The following is a 14,334-nucleotide window of genomic DNA, read 5'->3' as shown; positions in this document are numbered from 1 at the left end:
TCCCACTCTCTTAGGCACAGTGCTCCAGACCCTAACCTCTATATTACAGAGTCCTACCCTGCACTCTCAGGCACTATGATCCAGACCATAACCACTGGATTAACGCGGCCTTACCCACACTCATGGGTACTGCGTTCCAGACCCTAACCCCTGGATTGACCTGGCCTATCTCACACTCTCAGGCACTGTGTTCCAGACCCGGTCCCCTGGAATGACCCGACCTCCCTAAACTCTCAGGCACTGTATTCCAGAACCTGGATTAATCGGGCTTCCCCCACACTCACAGGCACAGTGTTCCAGACCCTAACCCCTGGATTAATCCGGCCGAACCCACATTTTCAGGCACTGTGTTCCAGACCATAACCTCTGGATTAATCCGGCCTATCCACACTCTCAGACACTGTGTTCCAGACCCTAACCCCTGGAATGACCCAGCCTATCGCACACTCTCAGACACTGTGTTCCAGACCCTAACCCCTTGATTAATCCAGCCAAACTCACACCTTCAGACACTGTTTTACAGACCCTAAAGCCTGGATTAATTCAGCCAATCCCACACGCTCAGACTCTGTGTTCCAGACCCTAACCCCTGGATTTATGCAGCCTACCCCGCACTCTCAGGCACTGTGTTCCAGAGTCTAACCCATGGATGAATCCGGCCTATCCCACACGCTCAGGCACTGTGTTCCAGACCCTAACCCCTGGATTTATCCAGCCTCCCCCACACTCTCAGGCACTGTGTTCCAGAGCCTAAACCCTGGATTAATCTGCCTCCCCACACTCTGAGACACTGTGTTCCAGACATAATCACTGGATGAATCTGGCCTATCCCACATTCTCAGGCGCTGTTTTACAGACCCTAACCCCTGGATTAATCCGGCCTATCCCACACTCTCACTCACTGTGTTCCAGACACTAATCCCTGGATTAATCCGACCAATCCATAACTCTCAGACTCTGTCTTCCACACCCTAACCCCGGATTAAACCAGCCTATCCCACTCTCTTAGGCACAGTGCTCCAGACCCTAACCTCTATATTACAGAGTCCTACCCTGCACTCTCAGGCACTATGATCCAGACCATAACCACTGGATTAACGCGGCCTTACCGACACTCATGGGTACTGCGTTCCAGACCCTAACCCCTGGATTGACCTGGCCTATCTCACACTCTTAGGCACTGTGTTCCAGACCCTGTCCCCTGGAATGACCCGACCTCCCCAAACTCTCAGGCACTGTATTCCAGAACCTAATGCCTGGATTAATCCGGCCTATCCCACACTCAAAGGCACCGAATTCCATACCCTAAACCCTAGATTATTCCCACATATCCCACACTCTCAGGCACTGTGTTCCAGACCCTAACCCCTGGATAAATCCGGCCTAACCCACATTCTCAGACACTGTGTTCCAGACCCTAACCTCTGGATTAATCCGGCCTATCCCACACTCTCAGACACTGTGTTCCAGACCCTAACTCCTGGATTAGTCCAGCCTAACCCACACTCTCTGGCACTGTATTCCAGACATAATCCCTAGATGAATCCGACCTATCCCACACTCTCAGGTGCTGTTTTTCAGATCCTAACCCCTGGATTAATCTGGCCTATCCCTGACTCTCAGGCACTCTGTGTCAGTCCCTAAACCCTGCATTCATCTGGCGTATCACACACTCTCAGAAACTGTATTCCAAACCAAAACCCCTGGATAAATCCGCCCTATCCCACACTCTCAGGCACTGTGTTCCAGTTCCTAACCCCTCGATGAATCCGGCCTAACCCACATTCTCAGACCCTGTGTTCCAGACCCTAACCCCTGGATTAATCCTGCCTATCCCACACTCTCAGACACTGTGTTCCGGACCCTAACCCCTTGATTAATCTGGCCAATCCCACACTCTCAGACACTGTTCCAGACAATAACCCCTGGATTAACCGGGTTTACCCCACACTCTCAGGCACTGTGTTCCAGAACGTAACCCCTGGATTAATCCGGCCTATCACAAACTCAGTCACTGTGTTCCAGACCCTAACACCTGGATTAATCCAGCCAAACCCACACCCTTAAACACTGTTTTACAGACACTCAACCCTGGATTATTTCAGCAGAAAGTGAGGTCTGCAGATGCTGGAGATCAGAGCTGAAAATGTGTTGCTGGAAAAGCGCAGCAGGTCAGGAAGCAATCTGAGAATCGACGTTTTGGGCATAAGCCCTTCTTCAGGAATCTCCTGATCCCTGGATGCCACCTGACCTGCTGCGCTTTTCCAGCAACACATTTTCAGCCTGGATTAATCCAGCCTATCCCACACTCCTAGGCACTGTGTTCCAAACACTAACCCCTGGATTAATCCGGCCTATCCCAAATTCTCAGGAACTGTGTTCCAGACCCTTAACCCTGGATTGACTCGGACTCCCGAACACTCTCAGAAACAGTGTTACAGATCCTTCCCCGGATTATTCCCACCTCTCCCACACTCTCAGGTACTGTGTTCCAGACCCTAACCTCTGGACTAATCTGTTCTTCAGGAAAGAAGGGCTTATGCCCGAAACGTCGATTCTCCTGTTCCCTGGATGCTGCCTGACCTGCTGCGCTTTTCCAGCAACACATTTCCAGCTCTGATCTCCAGCATCTGCAGACCTCACTTTCTCCTCTGGACTAATCTGGCCTATCCCAGACTCTCAGGCACTGTGTTGCAGACCTGAACCCCTGGATTAATCCAGCCTACCACACTCTCTCAGGCACTGTGTTCCAGAGCCTGACCCGTGGATTAATCCGGCCTCCCCCACACTCTCAGGCACTGTGTTCCAGACGCTAAGCCTTCGATTAATCCATCCAAACCCACACCCTCAGACACTGATTTACAGACCCTAAACCCTGGATTAATTCAGCCTATCCCACACTCTCTGACACTGTGTTCCAGATTCTAACCCCTGGATTAATCCGACCTATCCCGCACTCTCAGGCACTGTATTCCAGGCACCAACCCCTGGATTGACCTGGCCTACCCCACACTCTCAGACACTGTGTTCCAGAACGTAACCCCTGCATTAATCCGGCCTATCTCACAAACTCAGGCACTGTGTTCCAGACCCTAACCCCTAGATTAATCCAGCCTATCCCACACTCTCAGGCACTGTGTTACAGACCCTAAACCCTGGATTAATTCAGCCTATCCCACACTCTCTGACACTGTGTTCCAGACACTAACCCCACCATACTCTCAGACACTGTATTCCCGACAATAAACCCTGGATTGACCCGGCCTATTGTACACTCTCAGACACTGTATTCCAGAACCGAACCACTGGGGCGATTGAGAGTTATAAGGTAGCCAGGAAGGACCTGAAGAGAGAGCTGAGAGCAGCAAGGAGGGGACATGAAAGGTCCTGAGTTGTTACGATTAGGGAAAACCCTAAGGCTTTCTATAGGTATGTCAGGAATAAAAGAATGACTAGGGTAGGAATAGGTCCAGTCAAGGATAGTAGTGGGAAGTTGCGTGTGGAGGCTGAAGAGATTGGGGAGACACTGAATGAATACTTTTCGTCAGTATTCAGTCAGGAACAGGACATTGTTGTCAATGTGAGTACTGAGTCACAATTAAGTAGAATGGATGGCTTTGAGGTATGTAGAGAAGAGGTGTTGGAAATTCTGGAAAGGGTGAAAATAGATAAGTCCCCTGGGCCTGATGGCATTTATCCTAGGATTCTCTGGGAAGCCAGGGAGGAGATTGCAGAGCCATTGGCCTTGATTTTTATGTCCTCGTTGTCTACAGGAGTAGTGCCAGAAGATTGGAGGCTAGCAAATATGGTTCCCTTGTTCAAGAAGGGGAGTAGGGATAACCCTAGTAACTATAGGCCGGTGAGTCTCACTTCTGTTGTGGGCAAAATCTCAGAGAGAATTGTAAGGGATAGGATTTATGAACATCTGGATAGGAATAATGTGATCAAGGATAGTCAGCATGGTTTTGTGAAGGGCAGGTCGTGCCTCACAAACCTTATTGAATTCTTTGAGAAGGTGACTAAGGAGGTGGACGAGGGGAAAGCAGTAGATGTGGTGTATATGGATTTTAGTAAGGCGTTTGATAAGGTTCCCCATGGTAGACTACTGCAAAAAATACGGAGGTATGGCATTGAGGGTGAGTTGGAGGTTTGGATTAGGAGTTGGCTGGCTGGAAGAAGACAGAGGGTAGTAGTTGATGGCAAAGGTTCATCTTGGAGTGCCGTCACTAGCGGTGTTCCGCAAGGATCTGTTTTGGGACCATTGCTGTTTGTCATTTTTATAAATGACCTGGAGGAGGGGTTAGAAGGTTGGGTGAGCAAGTTTGCGGATGATACGAAAGTCGGAGGAGTGGTAGACAGTGAGGAAGGATATGGCAGGTTACAGCGGGATATAGATAAGCTGCAGAACTGGGCAGAAAGGTGGCAAATGGAGTTCAATGTAGCTAAGTGTGAGGTGATTCACTTTGGTAAGAGTAATAAAAAGATGGGGTACTGGGCTAACGGTCGGATACTTGGTAGTGTGGATGAGCAGAGGGATCTTGGTGTCCATGTACACAAATCTTTGAAAGTTGCCACCCAGGTAAATAGTGCGGTGAAGAAGGCATATGGCGTACTGGCTTTTATTGATAGAGGAATTGAGTTCCGGAGTACTGAGGTCATGTTGCAGTTGTATAAGACTCTGGTGCGGCCGCATCTGGAGTATTGTGTGCAGTTTTGGTCGCCATACTATAGGAAGGATGTGGAGGCACTGGAACGGGTGCAGAGGAGGTTTACCAGGATGTTGCCTGGTATGGTAGAAAGATCGTATGAGGAAAGGCTGAGGCACTTGGGGTTGTTTTCATTGGAGAAAACAAGGTTTAGGGGTGACTTGATAGAGGTGTATAAGATGATTAGGGGTTTAGATAGGGTCGACAGTGAGAATCTTTTTCCACGTATGGAGTCAGCTATTACAAGGGGGCATAGCTTTAAATTAAGGGGTGGTAGGTATAGGACAGATGTTAGGGGTAGGTTCTTTACTCAGCGAGTCGTGAGTTCATGGAATGCCCTGCCAGTAGCAGTGGTGGACTCTCCCTCATTATGGGCATTTAAGCGGGCATTGGATAGGCATATGGAGGATAGTGGGCTAGTGTAGGTTAGGTGGGCTTGGATCGGCGCAACATCGAGGGCCGAAAGGCCTGTAGTGCGCTGTATTCTTCTATGTTCTATGTTCTATGTACCCACACTCTCAGACACTGTGTTTCAGACACTGTGTTCCAGACACTAACACCTGGAATATTCTGGCCTATCCCACACTCTCAGGCACTGTTTTCCAGACCCTAACCCCTGGATTAATCTGGCCTAACACATATTCTCAGACACTGTGTTGCAGCCCTAATCCCTGGATTAATCCGGCCTATCTCACAAACTCAGACACTGTGTTCCAGACCATAAATCCTTGAATTAATCTGGTCTATCCCACGCTCTCAGGCACTTTGTTCCACACACTAACCCCTGGAATTATCCAGCCTCCCCCACATTCTCAGGCAGTGTGTTCCAGAGCCTAACCCCTGGATTAATCCAGCCTAACCCATATTCTCAGACACTGTGTTGCAGACCCTAACCCCTGGATTAATCCGGCCTATCCCACACTCTCAGGCACTGTATTCCAGACCCTAACACCTGGATTAATCCGGCCAATCCCACACTGTCAGGCACTGTGTTCCAGACCCTAAGCCTTCGATTAATCCAGCCAAACCCACATCCTCAGACACTGTGTTCCAGACACTAACCCCTGGATTAATCCGCCTATCCCACATTCTCAGACACTGTGTTCCTGACCCTAACCCCTGGATTAATGAGGCCTATCCCACATTCTCAGGCAGTGTGTTCCAAAACTTAAGCCGTGGATTAATCCGGCCTATCCCACATTCTCAGGCACTGTGTTCCAGACCCTAACCCCTGGATTAATCCGGCCTTCCGCACACTCTCCGGCACTGTGTTCCTGACCCTAACCCCTGGATTAATCCGGCCTATCCCACACTCTCAGGCACTGTGTTCCAGAGCCTAACCCCTGGATGTGGAACAGTCCATCTTCCGCAACTACACTGGCCCCACCCCCCACCTTTTCCTCCGCTACATCGATGACTGTATCGGCGCCGCTTCGTGCTCCCACAAGGAGGTTGAACAGTTCATCCACTTCACCAACACCTTCCACCCCGACCTCAACTTCACCTGGATAGTCTCAGATTCCTCCCTCCCCTTCCTCGACCTTTCTATTTCTATCTCAGGCGACCGAATCAACACGGACATCTACTACAAACCGACCGACTCCCACAGCTACCTGGACTATACCTCCTCCCACCCTGCCCCCTGTAAAAACGCCATCCCATTCTCCCAATTCCTTCGTCTCCGCCGCATCTGCTCCCAGGTGGACCAGTTCCAAAAACGTACAACCCAGATGGCCTCCTTCTTCAAGGACCGCAATTTCCCCCCCGACGTGGTCGACGATGCCCTCCACCGCATCTCTTCCACTTCCCACTCCTCCGCCCTTGAACCACGCCCCTCCAACCGCCACCAGGACAGAACCCCACTGGTCCTCACCTACCACCTCACCAACCTCCATGTACAGCGCATCATCCGCCGTCATTTCCGCTACCTCCAAACGGACCCATCCACCAGGGATATATTTCCCTCCCCTCCCCTATCAGCATTCCGTAAAGACCACTCCCTCCGTGACTCCCTCGTCAGATCCACACCTCCCACCAACCCAACCTCCACTCCCGGCACCTTCCCCTGCAACCGCAGGAGGTGCAAGACTTGCGCCCACACCTCCCCCCTCACCTCCCTCCAAGGCCCCAAAGGAAACTTCCATATCCGCCACAGATTAGCCTGCACCTCCTCACACATCATCTATTGCATCCTCTGCACCTGATGTGGCCTCCTCTATATTGGGGAGACAGGCTGCCTAGTTGCGGAGCGTTTCAGAGAACAGCTCTGGGACACCCGGACCAACCAACCCAACCACCTCGTGGCTCAACACTTCAACTCCCCCTCCCACTCCACCAAGGATATGCAGGTCTTTGGACTCCTCCATCGCCAGACCACAACAACACGACGGTTGGAGGAAGAGCGCCTCATCTTCCGCCTAGGAACCCTCCAAACACAAGGGATGAACTCGGATTTCACCAGTTTCCTCATTTCCCCTCCCCCCACCTTGTCTCAGTCAAATCCATCGAATTCAGCACCGCCTTCCTAACCTGCAATCTTCTTCCTGACCTCTCCGCCCCCACCCCAGTCTGACCTATCACCCTCACCTTGACCTCTTTCCACCTATCACATTTCCGACGCCCCTCCCCCAAGTCCCTCCTCCCTATCTTTTATCTTCGCCTGCTGGACAAACTTTTCACATTCCTGAAGAAGGGCTTATGCCCAAAACGTCGATTCTCCTGTTCCCTGGATGCTGCCTGACCTGCTGCGCTTTTCCAGCAGCACATTTTCAGCTCTGATCGCCAGCATCTGCAGTCCTCACTTTCTCCTCATGTTACTGGGAGAGGAAAGCAAGGCCCCAGATGCTACAGAGGTAGGAAAGCAAGGTTGGAGATGTTACAGAGAGGAGATTGCAAGTCTGGAGATGTCACAGAGATATAAAAGCAAGTCTGGAGATTTTACGGAGAGAGGAAAGCAAGGCTAAAGATGTTACACAGATAGGAATACAATCTGGAGATGTTACAGAGATAGGACAGCAAGGCTGAAGAAGTTACAGAGATAGGACAGCAAGTCAGGAGATGTTACATAGATTGGAAAGCAAGGAAGGAGATGTTGCAGAAAGAGGAAAGCAAGACTGGAGATGGTACAGAGATAGGAACGCAAGGATCGAGATGTTACAGAGATCGGAAAGCAAGGCTGGAGATGTAACAAAGATAGGAAAGCAAGGCTGGTAATGTTACAGAGATATGGAAACATGTCTGCAGATGTTACAGAGGTAGGAACACGAGGCAGGAGATGCTACAGTGAGGGGAAAGCAAGTCGGGAGATGTCACAGAGAGAGGATAGCATGGCCCAAGATGCTACAGAGATAGGAAAGCAAGGTTGGAGATGTTACAGCGCTAAGAACCGAAGACTGGAGACGTTACAGAGAGAGGAAAGCAAGCCTGGGGACATTACAGTGATAGGAAAGCAAGGCTGGAGATGTTACAGTGATAGGAAAGCAAGGTTGGAGATGCTACAGATAGAGGAGAACAACGCTGGCGATTTTACAGAGATACGAATGCAAGTCTGGAGATATTGCAGAGACAGGAAAGCAAGGCTAGAGATGTTGCAGAGATAAGAAAACAAGTCTCGAGTTGTTACAGAGATAGGAAAGCAAGTCTGGAGATGTTACAGAGACAGGAAAGCAAAGCTGGAGATGTTACAGAGAGGAAAAAGCAAGTCTGGAGATGTTACAGAGATAGGAAAGCAAGGCGGTAGATGTTACAGAGATAGGACAGCAAGGCTGGAGATGTCAAAGAGAGAGGGAATCAAGGCCAAAGATGCCACAGAGATAGGAAAGCAAGGGTGGTGATCTTACAGAGATATTAATGCAAGGTTGGAGATGTTACAGAGGGGAAAGCAAGTCTGGAGATGTCACTGAGAGAGGAAAGCTAGAGTGAAGATGCTACAGAAACAGAAAAGCAAGTTTGGAAATGTTACAGGGCTGGGAGCCTAATGCTGGCGATGTTAGAGAGAGAGAGTAAAACAATTATGGAGACATTACACTGATAGGAAAGAAGGGCTGGAGATGTAACAGTGATACAAAAGCAAGGCTGGAGATGTTACAGAGATAGGAATGCAAGACTGGTAATGTTACAGAGATACGAATGCAAGGCTGGAGATGTTACAGAAAGGGGAAAGCAAGACTGGAGGTGTTGCAGATATAGGACAGCAAGGTTGGAAATGCCACAGAGAGAGGGCAGCAAGGCCGAAGATGCCACAGAGATAGGAAAGCAAGGTTGGAGATGACACAGGGATAGGAACGTAAGGCTGGAGACTTTACAAGGCAAGGCAAGCTAGCCTGGAGACGTTACAATGATTGGAAAGCAAGGGTGGAGATGTTATAGTGATTGGAAAGCAAGGCTGGTAATGTGACACAGATACAAAAGCAAGGCTATTACAGAGACAGGAATGCAAATCTGGAGATGTTACAGAGATAGGCGGGATATCAAGCTGGAGACGTTACAGTGATAGGAATGCAAGGCTGGAGATGTTATAGAGATTGGAAAGCAAGGCTGGTAATGTTACTGAGATACGAAAGCAAGTCTGGAGATGTTACGGCGAAAGGAATACAAGGCTGGTGATATTACAAAGGCGGGATATCAAGGCTGGAGATGTTACAGAGATAGGAATGCATGGCTGGAATGTCACAGAGATAGGAAAGCAAGGCTGGAGATGTTACAGAGAGAGGAATGCAAGCCTGCAGATGTAACAGAGAGTGAATTGCAATTCTGGAGAAATTACAGACAGGAAAACAAAACTCTGGATCTTGCAGAGATAGGAAAGCAAAGCTGATACTGTTATAGAGATAGGAATGCAAGTCTGGAGATGTTACAGGGATAGGAATTCAAGGCTGGAGATGCTACAGAGAGGGGATATCAACATGGAGATGTCACTGAGAGAGAAGAAAACAAGTCAAGAGATGTTCCAGAGATTGTAGAGATACGAAAGCAAGTCTGGAGATGATAAAGAGATAGGAAAGCATGGCTGGAGATGTTACAGAGACACAAAAGCAAGGCTGGCAATGTTACAGAGAGCGGAATGCAAGTTTGGAGATATTACAGAGATAAGAATGCAAGGCTGGAGATATTACAGACACGGGATATCAAGGCTGGAGATGTTACAGACATAGGAATGCATAGCTGGAGATGTCACAGAGAGAGGAATGCGAGGCTGGAGATGTTACAGAGAGAGAATCACAATTCTGGAGATATTACAGAGACAGGAAAACAAGACTGTAGATGATACAGAGATAGGACAGCAAAGCTGGTAATGTTATAGAGATAGGAACGCAAGTCTGGAGATTTTACAGAGATAGAAATGCAAGGCTGGAGATGTTACAGAGAGGGGAAAGCAAACAAGGAGATGTCACTGAGAGAGGAGAAAGCAAGTCAAGAGATGTTACAGAGATTGGGAATCATGGCTGGAGATGTCACAGAGAGAGGAAAGCAAGGCTGGAGATGTTACAGAGAGGGGAAAGCAAGTCTGGAGATGTTACAGGGATAGGAGCGGAAGGCTTCAGAAGTTACAAAGATATGAAAGCAAGGCTCTAGATTTCACAGAGATTCGAAAGCAAAGCTGGAGATGTGACAGACATAAGAAAACAAGTCTGGAGATGTTACAGAGATAGGAAAGCAAGGCTGGAGATGTTACAGCAATAGGAAAGCAAGGCTAGAGATGTTATAGAAATTGGAAAACAAGGCTGGTAATGTTACAGAGATAGGAATGCAAGGCTGGAGATATTAGAGAGACGGGATAACAAGGATGGAGATGTTACAGAGAGGGGAAAGCAAGTCTGGAGATGTCACAGAAAGAGGAAAGCAAGGCTGTAGATGTTACAGAGATAGGAAAGCAACGCTGGAGATGTCACAGATAGGAAAGCAAGTTTGAAGATGCTGCAGAGATAAGAAAGCACGATTGGAGTTGTTACAGGGATATGAACATAAGGCTGGAGACGTTACAGGGAGAGGAAAGCAAACCTGAAGATGTTACAGTGACAGGAAAGCAAGGCTGGAGATGTTACAGAGATAGGAAAGCAAGGGTGGAGATGTTACAGAGATAGGAAAGCAAGGCTGAAGATGTCACACAGATAGTAACGCAATGCTGGTAATGTTAAAGAGATAGGAACTCAAGTCTGGAGATGTTACAGAGAGGGGAAAGCAAGGCTGGAGATGTCACAGAAAGAGGAAAGCAAGGCCGTAGATGCTTCAGAGATAGGAAAGCAAAGTTGGAGATGTTATATGGATACGAACGTAAGGCTGGAGACTACACAGATAGGAATGCAAGGCTCTAGATTTCACATAGATAGGAAAGCATAGCTGGAGATGTTACAGAGATAGGCAAAGACGTCTGGAGATTATACAGAGACAGGAAAGCAAGTCTGGAGATGTTACATACATAGGAAAGTGCGGCTGGTAATGTTACAGAGAGTGAATAGCAAAGCTGGAGACATTACTGAGACAGGAAGGCAAGGCTGGAGATGTTACAGACATAGGAAAGTGCGGCTGGTAATGTTACAGAGATAGGAAGGCAAGGCTGGAGATGTTACAGAAAGGGGAAAGTTAGTCAGGAGATGTTAACGAGATAGGAAATCAAGTCTGAAGAGGACACAGAGATAGGAAATCAAGGCTGGAGATTTTACAGAAACACGAAAGCAAGGCTGGTAATGTTACGGAGATCGGAATGCAAGTCTGGAGATGTTACAGAGGTAAGAATGCAAGGCTGGAGATATTACAGAGACGGGATATCAAAGTTGGAGATGTTACAGAGATAGGAATGCATGGCTGGAGATGTCACAGAGATCGGAAAGCAAGGCTGGAGAGGTTACAGAGAGAGGAATGCGAGGCTGGAGATGTTACAGAGAGCGGAAAGCAAGTCTGGAGATGTTACAGGGATAGGAACGCAAGGATGGAGATGTTACAGAGAGGGGAAAGCAAGTCTGGAGATGTCACAGAAAGAGGAAAGCAAGGCCGCAGATGCTACAGAGATAGGAAAGCAAAGGCAGAATATATTATACGGGGTGAGGAACGCAAGTCTGGAGATGTTAAAGAGAAACAATAGTAAGGCTGGAGATGTTGCAGAGAGAGGAAAGCAAGTCCGGTGATGTTACAGAGACAGTAACGCAAGTTTGGAGATATTACGGAGAGGGGAAAGCAAATCTGGAGATGTTACAGAGGTAAGAAAGCAAGGCTGCAGATGTTACAGAGATAGGAATGCAACGCTAGAGATGTCACAGATAGGAAAGCAAGTCTGAAGATGCTGCAGTGATAGGAAAGCATGATTGGAGTTGTTACAGGGATAGGAACGTAAGGCTGGAGACGTTACAGGGAGAGGAAAGCAAACCTGAAGATGTTACAGTGACAGGAAAGCAAGGCTGGAGATGTTACAGAGATAGGAAAGCAAGGGTGGAGATGTTACAGAGATAGGAAAGCAAGGGTGGAGATGTTACACAGATAGTAACGCAATGCTGGTAATGTTAAAGAGATAGGAACTCAAGTCTGGAGATGTTACAGAGATAGGAAAGCAAGGCTGGAGATGTCACGGAGATAGGAAAGTGCGGCTGGTAATGTTACAGAGAGTGAATAGCAAAGCTGGAGACATTACTGAGACAGGAAAGCAAGGCTGGAGATGTTGCAGAGAGAGAAATGCAAGTCTGGTAATGTTACAGAGATAGGAAAGCAAGGCTGGAGATGTTACAGAAATAGTAACGCAATGCTGGTAATGTTACAGAGATACGAACTCAAGTCTGGAGATGTTACAGAGAGGGGAAAGCAAGGCTGGAGATGTCACAGAAAGAGGAAAGCAAGGCCGTAGATGCTTCAGAGATAGGAAAGCAAAGTTGGAGATGTTATATGGAAACGAACGTAAGGCTGGAGACTTTACACAGATAGTAAAGCAAGGCTCTAGATTTCACATAGATAGGAAAGCATAGCTGGAGATGTTACAGAGATAGGCAAAGACATCTGGAGATTATACAGGGACAGGAAAGCAAGTCTGGAGATGTTACATACATAGGAAAGTGCGGCTGGTAATGTTACAGAGAGTGAATAGCAAAGCTGGAGACATTACAGAGATAGGAAGGCAAGGCTGGAGATGTTACAGACATAGGAAAGCATTCTGGTAATGTTACAGAGATAGGAAGGCAAGGCTGGAGATGTTACAGACATAGGAAAGCATTCTGGTAATGTTACAGAGATAGGAAGGCAAGGCTGGAGATGTTACAGAAAGGGGAAAGTTAGTCAGGAGATGTTAACGAGATAGGAAATCAAGTCTGAAGAGGACACAGAGATAGGAAATCAAGGCTGGAGATGTTAAAGAGACAGGAATGCAGGGCCTGAGATGTTACAGAGATAGGAATGCAAGGCTGGAGATGTTACAGAGACACGAAAGCAAGGCTGGTAATGTTACGGAGATCGGAATGCATGTCTGGAGATGTTACAGAGGTAAGAATGCAAGGCTGGAGATATTACAGAGACGGGATATCAAAGTTGGAGATGTTACAGAGATAGGAATACATGGCTGGAGATGTCACAGAGATCGGAAAGCAAGGCTGGAGAGGTTACAGAGAGAGGAATGCGAGGCTGGAGATGTTACAGAGAGCGGAAAGCAAGTCTGGAGATGTTACAGGGATAGGAACGCAAGGATGGAGATGTTACAGAGAGGGGAAAGCAAGTCTGGAGATGTCACAGAAAGAGGAAAGCAAGGCCGCAGATGCTACAGAGATAGGAAAGCAAAGGCAGAATATATTACGGGGCGAGGAACGCAAGTATGGAGATGTTAAAGAGAAACGATAGTAAGGCTGGAGATGTTACAGAGAGAGGAAAGCAAGTCCGGTGATGTTACAGAGACAGTAACGCAAGTTTGGAGATATTACGGAGAGGGGAAAGCAAATCTGGAGATGTTACAGAGATAGGAAAGCAAGGCTGGAGATGTTACAGAGACAGGAATGCAGGGCCTGAGATGTTAAAGAGATAGGAATGCAAGGCTGGAGATGTTACAGAGACACGAAAGCAAGGCTGGTAATGTTACGGAGATCGGAATGCATGTCTGGAGATCTTACAGAGGTAAGAATGCAAGGCTGGAGATATTACAGAGATGGGATATCAAGGCTGGAGATGTTACAGAGATAGGAATGCATGGCTGGAGATGTCACAGAGATCGGAAAGCAAGGCTGGAGAGGTTACAGAGAGAGGAATGCAAGTCTGGAGATGTTACAGGGATAGGAACACAAGGATGGAGATGTTACAGAGAGGGGAAAGCAAGTCCGGTGATGTTACAGAGACAGTAACGTAAGTTTGGAGATATTACGGAGAGGGGAAAGCAAATCTGAAGATGTTACAGAGATTGGAAAGCAAGGCTGTAGATGTTACAGAGATAGGAATGCAACGCTAGAGATGTCACAGATAGGAAAGCAAGTCTGAAGATGCTGCAGAGATAGGAAAGCATGATTGGAGTTGATACAGGGATAGGAACGTAAGGCTGGAGACGTTACAGGGAGAGGAAAGCAAACCTGAAGATGTTACAGTGACAGGAAAGCAAGGCTGGAGATGTTACAGAGATAGGAAAGCAGGGCTGGAGATGTTACATAGATAGTAACGCAATGCTGGT

Source organism: Chiloscyllium plagiosum, unplaced genomic scaffold (assembly GCF_037043375.1).
Source record: "Chiloscyllium plagiosum isolate Xiang-an unplaced genomic scaffold, Cpla_swu_hap1 HiC_scaffold_43, whole genome shotgun sequence".
In the NCBI taxonomy this organism is placed as follows: domain Eukaryota; kingdom Metazoa; phylum Chordata; class Chondrichthyes; order Orectolobiformes; family Hemiscylliidae; genus Chiloscyllium; species Chiloscyllium plagiosum.
This window is presented reverse-complemented; position numbering follows the sequence as displayed.